Source organism: Gossypium arboreum, chromosome 10 (assembly GCF_025698485.1).
Source record: "Gossypium arboreum isolate Shixiya-1 chromosome 10, ASM2569848v2, whole genome shotgun sequence".
NCBI lineage: Eukaryota > Viridiplantae > Streptophyta > Magnoliopsida > Malvales > Malvaceae > Gossypium > Gossypium arboreum.
In genome coordinates this window covers 22,226,333-22,239,782 of record NC_069079.1, presented here as the reverse complement: position 1 = coordinate 22,239,782, position 13,450 = coordinate 22,226,333, and positions in this window count along the sequence as shown.

The following is a 13,450-nucleotide window of genomic DNA, read 5'->3' as shown; positions in this document are numbered from 1 at the left end:
ATTTAACACAAATGAAACAAAATAAACTCAACTTTCCATATTGAAAACAAGCATAAACCATTGTTTCTTTTCCTATCTGAATCTTTTTCTTTCTTTTCAACGGCATGGACATATCCAATCGAACACGAATACGTATAAATTTTCTAAGTCCCATCATTGGAATAGCATGATCATATTCAATAAACTGGCCCCATAAAATCGCCAAATTGGTTAGCCATCGCCTCTGTCATTAATCCAAGAGGCAAATCATGTATTTGAACCTAAAAATCAGTAAAATTTAACAAGATACTTGATAGATCTTCTCCATTTTGAACTTTTTGCAGAATAAGAAGATGGTTATTAAAGACCCATGGCGTACCAGATATCACCCTTTTAATATCAACTTCATGAAAGAATTGGAAAATGTATCTTTTATCCCCTAGATCCGAAATACAAATCCCAGCAATGGGATGCCAGAGATCGGCCATAGTGTTACGAAGAGAAGGAAAATGAACTACGCTGTCGGTTAAGCAGGGCCCAACCAAACAATATTGATAGTTCCATTCCACCATAGCAGATTCCTCATTAAACTTTTCTTTCTCTTCGTCCATTAGCTTTAGATTTGCTATTCCTTCCTCTATAAACAGAATCACTTAACCGGCTCTCTAGGAGAATAAAAACAGAACAATGACAAACCAAACACCCACAAGAAAAAAATCAAGACAGACAGACAGAGAGAAGCGTGTCACAGAGACAGTATCAGTAATTTGTTTTAATTCATTTATCTTTTAATTTTTCAATGTATAAAAAATTTATACTAAGTTTTTAGCAAATAAATATAATTAAATTGATATATACAATCAATTCTTGCATTACAGGTAAAAAACAATGGGAAAATAAAATAAAAGGTAAAAATAAGTTTAAAAATTTATCATGTTTTTAGAAAGAATTATTTTTATGCATTTAATATTTTTAAAATAATCAATTATAACATGCAAGGGTTAATATATATATATATATATATATATATATATATAAAAGTCGAGAAATTTTGACTTACAGTTACTTATATATAATATTATATTTACAAAATAAATGTATTTACAAATTAAAGTAAAAAATACAATAGGAAAAATAGGAAATAAAATATTAAATTAAATATAATTTAATATTTGAATATTTATAATTAAAATTTTTATAAATTAATATTTTATTATCTAATATAGTTTTTATTGAAATATATTTAAGGTAATAAAAATAATCAATTTGAATTTATTATTATTTTAAAATTAAAAAACATTAGATTAAATATTTTATATTTATTACATTATAGCATGCGATTTAAAATGGTGATTAAAACTATTATTAAACAGTCATTTAACACCAATTCAAATTGTATTACCTCATTCTTCAACCCTAATATTATATAAAAATACATGCAATATTATTATAAGGCATCCTTATAATGAATCTTTTACATAGAATCATTTTATTTTTCTAGAGACTTCAATTTTAAATCCCTTTTTTTATGGACGTGAAAATTTCCTTTATTTTCTGAATAATACATTAATAATCAATTATCAAAAGATCACTAAGAATATGGTTCAAAAAAAAAAAAGATTACCAAGAATAAGGGTGTTTTTCAATCCATTTTCCGCGCAATACACGCATGCATAAATATATATACACTAAATTTATGGGATAATCAAGATGTGTATGAAAATATATGTAATAAATATATTTATTAAAATTTTGATAAAATTATTATACAGGCTTTTGTATTGAGAGTTAAAATGTATTTTAACTCTTATATTAAAATTAAAAATTAGTTATTATATATTAAATCAAAGAGCATATTGGTCCTTTCTGTTAAAAAATATTTTCTTGATACGGTTAAAAATTAGCGTGATTAATATAATAGTGAGACATTGGCACATGGCGTGCCATGTGCTACTTATGCTAATATATAGGAACTAATTTTTAACAATGATCAATTTGTTTTTGATCTAACATACAAGGATTAATTTACTCATTTTAGTATGGAATAAAATATATTCTAACTCTTAATATAATAACCTCCATGATAATTTTACCTAAAATTTCCCATAAAAATCAATTAATACTTTAGTCATAATGATAAATTTAATTGTTTCTTATGCATAATGCTTTATGTTCAAATTTCATTAACTCAAATTTTAATTAATTTATTATAAAAAAATAAAATATTCTCATAAAAATATAATTTAATTTATGTAAAAATTGAATTGTTGATTAAGTAAAATTTGAAATCGTTGTGACAAATGTTGTTGTATTAAAACTTGGAATAAAGATATGGCCAAAAGAAACCTTCGAATAATGAGAGATCGATTGGTTTTATAGACAAGGCATAAGAATAGCAATTTTGACTTTTTACTAAAAAATAAATTAATTAAATTTTATATATTTCGAAATATATAAATTAATTTAAATGATTAATTATTAATTTATTCTCTAAATTATAGTTAAAATGTTATTTTAATTTTAAATTTTTTCTTTAATAATAATTCTAAAACAATTAAAAATATTAAAATTATGTTAAAATATTCAAAATTTAAAATAAAAATTCTAAAATTCAAAATATATATGTAAAAAATCTAAAAATTTTCAAAAAAAAAAAGTCTTTTAATTTTCAAGTCGAAACCTAGAGAGCATCTTCTTTTTACAAAACTTTCTTCCCTATTTTACAAAACCCAGAGAAATAAAAAAGGTTTCTCATGCTTAATTGAAGCCAAAAATAAATAAATAAAAAGTTGATTTAAGCAAAAAAAAAAACAAATAAAAGTTTTGATTACTCACTTTCTAATTTCTCATGCTTTTTTTAATATTCAGTTTCATCTTCGTCACCCATGCTTCTAACTAAAAGGTACATAAAAGTTTATTTAATGTTTACTTTATTCTACTTTAGTGAATACTTATTTCCTCATCTCCTATATTTTTGTATCTCTAGATGGTTGTAATCACCATTATAAAATTTTGATTACTCATTTTCGTATCTCATTAGTTATTACAAATTTTCCATTTGAAGATCTTATTGTTTATTATTTTAAAAACTTTAATTTTTAAGTCATTAGGTTTAACAATTTTTGGATTTTAATTTTTAATATAAATTTCTAGATTTTGATCAAAAACTATGTGTTTTGAAATTTTAAAAATAATGTTTTAAATTTATGAAAAAATAATACATAAAAAGTGAAATTTTAATTTAAAATAAAATCCCAAAGTTATTTGCACGTCTCTAGAGATGAGAAGCAATGAAATGAGCTCTTCTTCTTCTTTTTCTTTGTTGCCAAAGCAAGATGCAAAATTGAAAGATTTCGTATGTTGTAAATGTGTTTTTCTTTATTTTGATTGTATTTTAATAGTAATAAAATTATGATTTTATCGAAATGAGTAGTTTTAAAATTATACTAGAGAGTGTCTTAAACATGTAAGGTTAGTGCCTCATTGCATTAGATAGTTCTCATTAAATTAATAGTTTTATTGAAAATGAAAATGTCTCCTCATCATCAAAAGAGAGCACAATTTTTCAAAAAATAAAAATACAATGATTCACCGAAAAAGAGTTTCTTTTGAGTGTAAATTGTCTTTAATAAATCCTGCTTTGCTTTTTTAACATAATTTTTAATATTTTTAATAAGTTATATTTATTTTAAATATTTTGTCTAATTTTAGAATTATTGTTAAGATAAAAAAATAAAATGATATTTTAGAAATAGTTTAGGGACTAAATTAATGATTAATCATTTAATGGATAAAATATAATAGATTGACTAATTTGTACATTTTGAAATGTATAATGGTTAATTTATCTATTTTTTAATTAAAATACAATGAGTCTCTAAATATAAAAATTTCTATAATACTTTTACCTAAAAATAACTTAAGGATTGAAGACAACTTCATGGCATTTGTAATCGTAAAATTTAGAGAGAGTTAATTAATCCATGTTATGATGTCGTGTTTTATAACTTGACAATTTATTCCGTATCATAATTTATATTATGTCTAAATTTATCGTAGAATTAATTCTTAGCATTTGTTTCTTTTTTTTTTTAAGGAAAAACAGAAGTTTATGCTCCTACTTTTATCATCATCAATATCTTTTAGTAGCCATACGTATTGAAGCACACATTCTCCCAAAAGCAAATATCTTCTTCCTCTCTTCGATGTGGCCTTAGCTTTGCTTCCTTTTAATGTGACTTTTCGATCCAAGTTTTACAATTACCGCTTATCCATTTTATTTGCATCACAACCATAACATAGGTGAAACAATATATATATATATATATATATATATATAATATGTTTATGAAAGATTTAATTATCAATTAATTTATAAATGAAGTAGCGTAAAATTTATATATTTGTTTATGTATAAAATTGATATTTAATATTATTAAACATAAATATTAATATTCAATAATATAATAAATTATTATTTAATATTAAAATTTTACTTTAACAATAAAATTTAACATTAATAATAATTTTAAATAATAAAGCATTTTATATTTATTAAAACTTATAACTATTTAGTAATAAATGTTTTAGGTTAAAAATATAAATATTTTAAATCTTGTTTTGCTTCATTTATCCATTCCAACTTCAATGTGTCACTATCTACTCTCATATATGTGGCTTCAAACTAAGTTTTAATTTGGTTATTATTAAGTCTATATAAGATATTAGTTATTGTAAAATAACTTTTAATTTTCAAAAGGAAATGCTTATATAATGTTTTGTAACAAATATAATTTAAATTGTGTTGTGTTTGTTTCACTGAAAATAACTCTAAAAATGATTTCTTTTCAAAATAACTAAAATATTTAGCACAAAAACATCCAAGCAACATAAAATATCAACTTTTTCAAAAATTATTTAAAAGAAATTGTTTTAAAAAACAAACACTAACTTAATTTTTGTTTTACTTGTTATTTAACTAAAAGATTTTTTTTTTGAAGGAACCTAAAAGAACAAATTTAAATAAAAAGATTCTATGATATTTTTTATTGCCTTAGTTATTATGAAGGAATTGAAGATGAAAAGCAAATCTTCCTCTTATTTCCTATGTGATAAAAGATGTGGTATATGTTTAGAATAAATGAAATATTCTCTCAAACTAAAGGTTGAATATAAAAGTCTTATGCACTTGAGAACTAGTTCAAGAAATTTCAAGATTATTTTTGTAGTTTATTTTTTCAATTATAGAAAAAAATATTACAAACAGGGTTAAGATGATTATATATGTGTTGATTTATTTATTTTAAATTTTAAAATATAATTTAAAACACATTTGTTTATCATCTAACACCTATTTATATTTTCTTTTATTGACAGTGTACCAAATAATAATCTATTTTAAATAATGATAGTGTTAATTATTAGAAAACTTTAATAGGATTAACTCAATTAAGATTAAAATATTTGTTTAGTGCGGAGAATATTGCATGAAAATTCTAGTTAGTGTTTTGAAAATGACAAGAAAAAAGGAAATATTCTCAAATCTCTATTTAATTAAGATAGGATTAATTTCTATTAGTTAAGATATTTGTAGAAGATTGAAAAAGGAAATTATCTTTTCTTATAATTTGACATTGTTCAAACTAAAAAGAAAATACGCCATTAATAATTACAATAGAATTAAATTATAATTAATTAATAAAGAAATATTCTAACACAAATGTACAGTAAGTATAGGTTTCGGTGTTAAATGTGTAAAATTAATACGATTTTATATATTTTATTTTATATTTTATTAGTTTAATAGTTATATTTTATATTTTATTCATAAACATCATATATATCAATTTTAACGTAAATAAAAAATTTAACCATTTATTTTATGTAAAAATTATTTATATTAAGTTAAAATATGTTGTTAGTTTATGTACTTTGATAAAGTTTGAGATTTAGTCACTATACTTTAAAAAGTTAAAAATTAAAGTCTTCTAACTTTTTCGATTTAAAATTTTCAATCCAATTTATTAAAATCGTAAGTATTTTTTATCAAAATTTATCAATTTTACATGTTGATTAAGTTATCTTCATGTGCCGTTGCATAGGAGTAAACATGTTAAGTTAACAATTTTAACGGAAATTACTAACAGTGATAATAATTAATTTAAGATTTTTTAATTAAAAAATAAGAGGATTGAAATTATATTTTTTAAAGTATAAGAATTAAACCTGTAAAATAGAAATTAATAGCATATTATAACCTATGTTAGACAAATATTTTAAATTTTAAAATTTAATTATATTAATAATGGATTCCATTAATTGAGTGATAAATTATGCTCCGCGTAGTGGAGAAGGGAATAAAGAAACTTAAATAAAGGTTGGTGATTGCTAAAAATTGCCTAAAGAAAGATTCCTTTTAGGCATTGTTATCTTTTGGGAGAAGTGAAAACTCATTCCTTCTTCACAACATCTTATTTTAATTTTCAAGTTCTTTTATAATTCAGAAATTATTACATAAACTCTACTTTTATGTAATTTATAAGAATAAATATTCTGAATTCTGAAACATTCTTATATTACAATTTAATCCTTGAAAACAAAAAAATAGATTTTCATTAATAAATTATAAGTTAAGTAGCAATTTAAAATTAATAAAATAATATTAGTTCCAAAAGCTCTTTTACAAAATCTAAACGTGTTCTTTAATATGATAATTTTTTTAACAACTAAAGATATATTTTTAATCTAAAAAAAATCCTTGAAGAGTTCTTTTTATCTGTAACTTTTTTAAAATTTTATTTTTTGAAATTTTATTATTTTTTGAATTTGTATACTTTTAGAATATTTATATTTATATTTTTATTTTTAAAGTTAAAATAATTAACAATAGACTCCTATAGTTGTTTTTGGTAATTGTATTAACATTGTTTTCATTGTACCACATCAACTATTAGAAACTTAAATAATTAAGGTTATATTCAATTATCATTGTTTGTTCGCTAAGGAACCAAATTATCTCTGGTTTAATAGTTTATTCATAAGAATAATTAATGTTGTATTATCCCTTTTACCCATTTTTAATAGTTAAAGGACTAAATTCTTGTTTTATATTGAAAGAGACAAACTATCTCCTAACCCTATAGTACAAAGACCTAATGGGTATTAATTCCTAGTTTATATATTAGACTGAAACTTTTACTATGATTGTCACACCTTGAAATATGTATAATTAGGTGAGTAAATTAAATAAGAAATGAGCTTTAGGCTCAATGATTATGTGTTGATGTAATTGTCCCATGGTCTTAGATTTGAGCCCCTCTTTCACCATTTCATTTTTTTTTAATTTCGACAATTTTTGGTATATTTACCATTGTTGGGTATTTAATCACTTTTTCTTTCCTAATTAGATTTTCACTTTGCCTTTATTCATAATTTTAATTGAATTGCTTTCGACATTCTTTTTCTCTTCCTTTTTTTCTCGTTCTTGTCCCTCATTTTCACTTCTATGAAATCAAAACGTCTTTCGTTCAATCATTTTCCAAACGGTGTTTATAATTGTCATCAATAAGATTTGTTACCTTTGCCAAGAATTGGTAAGTACACTTTATTTCAATTGTTACATTTTGTATTTCCATTGTATAAACATCCAATGTTAATTTTCCGATTCAATTAAACAATATTTGATAATCTTACCAAATCTTGATACCAATCATTAAATCTGTGTATTTGTCGTTGAAGGGCCAAATTTAGGTGAATTGGATCAAAGTTTATCATGGTAAGCGTCAATTGGACCTGTGGTGAAAGGTGTGTGTCTTTTCCAAGTGAATTGGTGGTGATCGAGTGTAGGATTAGGGCCATATTGTCTCCCACACAGGTGTGTGAGCCATACGGGTGGGCTACATGGCCATGTGCTACTATTACTGTAACGCCCCCTTACCCGAGACCGTCGCCGGAGTCGAGCACGAGGCATTACTAAACTTATTTGAGCACTTAAACAAATTCAGACAAGCTATCCAACTGCGTCACAGTTGCTTAAAAATTCATATCTCGAGTTCTGAAACTATAAATCCAATTCCGTAAATTTTTCCTTAAACTAGACTCATATATCTATCTACTAATTTTTTTGTAGAATTTTTGGTCAGGCCAATTAGTACAGTTTATTAGTTAAAGTCTCCCCTATTTCAGGGTTTGACTGCTCTGACCTCTGTGTATTACGAATCAGATATCTCCCTGTACAGAGTTTCAATGACTATGCCGTTTGTTTCTAATAAAACTAGACTCAATAAGGAATCTGTACATATAAAGCATGACTTCTAATTATCTTTGTAAAATTTATGGTGAATTTACAAAGTCAGAACAGGAGATCCAGAAATCGCTCTGGCCCTATTTCACAAAAATTTAAACTTCTCATGAAATATAGCTCATATACCTATTTTTTTCCATCCATATGAAAATAGACTTATAATTCTTCAATTCCATATTTTATTAATCATCTAATTATTTCTGTACTATTTTTAATGATTTTTCAAACTCACGTTACTGTTGCTGTCTGAATCTATTTTATGGTAAATTTTACCTATTTCATGGTTTCCATGGATTAGCTAGCAATTTAGCATACATAACACCAAATATGATCATGATTAGCCATTCCAATGGCTAATCATTACCAAGCATTTCCATACCAATAACCATATCATAAGACCATATACACAAAATGATTATAATGCTATACATGCCATGCTCAAAATATACAAGCCATTATGCCAAGATGATACATGGATAGTGTGAGTGGGCCTCCGACCGTTCCCGATTTCCGAGCTGGCATGTCAAAACTACAATGAATGAAAAGGAGGGAGTAAGTATAAATGCTTAGTAAGTTCACTTGCAAATAGCAAGTAACACAACTATATAAGCAAACATAAAACATCATTTGCATAATCATCACCGAGACATTCATATCACATTTTCATTTATCATCTTACCATATTGTTATTATATCGAGTTTTCAACCCGAGGGTTAAATACATACCTGTTCAAAGTATCCATTTCACAACACTTACCAATACGTCCCTTTCATCTCGAGTATTCCTCCATTTCAGTAGAACTTTACCCGTTGAACATATCGGAATATAATTCGGATACATGGAAAGTTTGCACATAAGTGCCACATATGTAGCCAAGCTACCATGTAACCCGCCCATAAGTGAACTCAGACTCAACTCAACGAGCTCGGGCGTTCGCATCCATAAGTGAACTCGGACTCAACTCAACGAGCTCGGATGCCTAGTTACATCTCTCGAACTCGGACTCAACTCAACGAGTTCGGACATTCGCATCCATAAGTGAACTCGGACTCAACTCAACGAGTTCGGATGCCCAAATATCCTAGTGACATGTCACTTGTATCCTAATCCATTCCTAAGGTTCAACGGGACCTTTTTCCCAATCATGTGTCTCAACCATCTCTTACGGAATGCCGATACCGATACTCGGTAGTATTTCACATTTTCCAAGTATATCACATAATTTGACATATTATCAAACAATTATCACGAGTATAATATTTCATAATAATTATCATATCATTTAAATAACATAAAAACATTTAAAATAATAACTATGTTACCAACATTTACATATGAACTTACTTGGCTGATTTGTAGAAGATATTAAAATTTAGGGACTATTCCGCAACTTTTATTTTCCTCGTTCTTCTTTGGATTCTTGATCTATAATATAAAATATTTCTACTCATTAGCATTTATTTGATTTCTATTTCCCTTCACAATTTATGCTGTTCAAATTTCAAAATTGCACTTTTACCCCAAAATTTATAGTTTTTACAATTTAGTCCCTGCTCAATTCACCCATCAATTAAACTAATTTTTTTCTCAATTAACACTTTATTTTATTATTATAAATTATTTCACAACCTTTGATATTCTGAATTTCAACACTAACATCTAATTCACAACTTTTTCACAATTAGGTCCTAAATACCATTTTCTATCAAAATGACTTAATAAAACAACCTTAATATGAAATTAGAACTTCAATTTCATAATAATTCATCATATACTGCCCTTACTCAGCCAGGGTAACTTCCAATTTCACCCACCAAATCAAAAACTAATGAATTAGATGATTGGACCTAATTGCAAAAGTCTTAAAAATACAAAAAATATAAGAAAAGGGCAAGAAATAAACTCACATGCAATGAAATTGTGCAAAACCAGCTTAAAAGCTCTCTCCCATGGCTGTCTGGCCTAAATTATGAGAAGAATGGCCTAGAAATCTCTTTAAATTTCAATTTATTTATTTAATTTTGTAAAATTTACCATTTTACCCTTAGCTCACCTGATTCTAGATTTTTTTCTTGCTTATGCCGCCTCATCCATTCCCTTTTGGCTAATTTGCCTTTTAAGTCCTCCCTCATTTAACACTTGAGCCATTTAATCAATTTATCAAGTTTTGTACGTTTTTCAATTTAGTTATTTTTAATTAATTGACTATCCAAATGTTAAAATTTTCTAACGAAAATTTAATACTAACTTATTTACACTCCATAAATATTTTCAAAAATATTTATGGCTCGAATTATGCATTCAAGGTCTTGATACCTCTTGATACCTCGTTTTAGACCCAATTTACTTATTAAATTCTTTTCTCTCTTTTTTTTTTAAACACAAAATTCACTAATTTAAAATTCTTCTAGATTCACACTTGACTCAAAATTATTAATTTATTAAAATTTCAAACATACTTGTCGGATTTAGTGATCTCAAATCACTTTCCGATATCACTGAAATTTGGGCCATTACAATTACATTAGGGTACCTTCGTTTTTCACACGGCCAAGAACCTATTACACGGTCGTGTCCGTCTTGTAAGGTAATTTATCATTTTCAACACGACATTAGGCTGTTACACTACTTGGTCACACTGTTGTGTAACCCTTCCATACGGTCATGTGACCCATTTTTTTACAATTTTACCCAGAAATGTGTGAATTGGTCAGTTTGGTCCTTATATAGTCCCTGAATTATTTTTAGAGTTTTTATTCACTAAATTGAGTCCATGATATTATGTTTATTTTAGAATCTGTAATTTAATGATTGAATTATTACTATTATATTGTATGATATGTGAATGTTACATGTCTACTGTCACCATAATCCTGATAAACTATTATCGTTATTACTGCCTCTGCCCTACTGAATACATGTTAAGCATGTCTACTACTATTGTTGAATTGAATACATGTTAAACATGTCTATTGTTTCTGCATTATTCTATTACAAGCATGTCATACTACATTGCATGAGGTGGGGCGATTAAAGAGGAAGTACTGATAGTTTAATAATCTACAAACATTGGTGGTTCATCCACAACTTATTGAAAGATTAGTCCCTCACAATTCTACTATTTTCGTTTTGCCTTGGTAAGTTCATACGGTACAGTTCTATGTTTTTTTATTTATTATGTTTGTATCGAATTGTGCAATTTGGGAATGTTTAAATGTATACTTAAATGTGGTAAATTGGTACAAAGGTGAGAAAAAGGATCGAATTGAAAAGTGATATACTATTACATGTATTGAGCCCGGTTGAACATGAGATAGAATACATTTGGCATGCCAATACGATTATTTGTGTATTGTACGAGTTTTATAAGAGATGAGATGTTGACAAATGATATGTATATATTCACTGATGGTATCGGAATCCAACATTTGTTACGAATTACTGATTTAATTCACAGTGATTCAAGCGTGTTTCTAGGGGAAGATGTGTAGCCTATGGGCTTGGCACTCAGTTCCCAAGCGTGTTCTTGGATGGTTTAGCTCGTTTTACCAATTAAGTGTGTTTTGGGTGGATAACTACGTATCTGTATTTGTTCATAATGGTTCAACAAGCTAAATCGATATGGTTATTGAATAATAATGAATGGTAAATGTGTTATCATATGATAAGGTATAGTTCTTTGATATATGAGTGTATACGTGCAATGGCTTGATAGTATGCCTTCACTTAAGATTAAATTACCAGACTTTTCAGATCAAATACAAACATTTTCTAAATACCTAGCATTTAAATCATAATAAAATTATATTGTCCCTCTTTTGAGTCCTCAAGGGCTAAAATATATGTTAGAAACAAAATCGGGACTTAATCGGGTACTTCAGAAATTTTTCGTGAAATTTTAAAAAAAAATTCTAGATGCAAAGCACACACGCCTGTGTGGTTAATGGACATGCCTATGTGACCAAAGGACACGCCCGTGCTACAGGCCATGTCCGACCTCGTGTAACTCTCTGACTTAGATCACACGATCAGCCACACGTCTGTGTGCTAGGCCGTGAGCCTCACACGGTTGAGACACACACTCGTGTCTCTGCCTGTGTAAAAATACCTGAGCATTCTGTTTAAAAAATTTTAAGTTGCAAGAGACATACGCCCAAATCACACGCCCATGTGTTGGCCTTGTGAACTCAAAATGAACCTTAAACATCAAGTTTACCCTTCCCTGCAAACTTAAACACCAAGCAACTCAAAAAGCAATTGTTCAACCAATTCAAAACACATTCAAATACAGCTGAAACATGTCAAAACGATCAACTTAATGACCTAATCAATGTTCACTCATAAATACTTTATATCTATTATCAAAACAATCCATTAAAATTTCATTTAAGCTAATTCTAAAATCATGTCAAATTCAACCCAATTATACCTATACCATTTTCACTTATGCATTTACTCATACATTCCATATTAATTCTTAACATAACATACATACATACATACATACATATAAGCAACCAATATCATTTTATATTATCATTTACATTCATTTTTCCAAAATGAAAAATATAAACATCCTAGGTACATGCCATTACCAAAAAGAAATATATATCACCACGTTTTGAGATCAGGATTGTTATGGATGCCGAATCAACGATCAACTTTAACACCTAACCTGCGCATAGAAAACAAATCGTACGCTGAGTATACACTCAGTGGTATTTCTATAATCCGAATGCTTAAAGGTAAATTAATATAACATACACTTTAAATCATACTATAACCATAATTATACAATTAATCAATCAATAGGTATACATTTAGAAAACTTTCAATTCTTATCATTTGCTATCCCAGATAGCTTTTCACAATAAAATTCACAAATCCATGTATCTCATTTGTATTTCACATTCAATACTTTTCATTTTCAATTGTAATATCATCTCATTCAATTACCCCTATTTACATGACTCGGACGGATACACGGATCCAACCAAAACACACCAATTTGGCACCTAGTGCCTCATCAGATAATTCGAAGCAATAAGTTGACACCCAGTGTCTCATCGGCTATGCCGAAGTAATTTGGTACCCAGTACCTCATCGAATTTATCCGAAGTAATAATATAACACCCAGTGTCTCGTCGACTCGAAGTCGAAGTAATTCC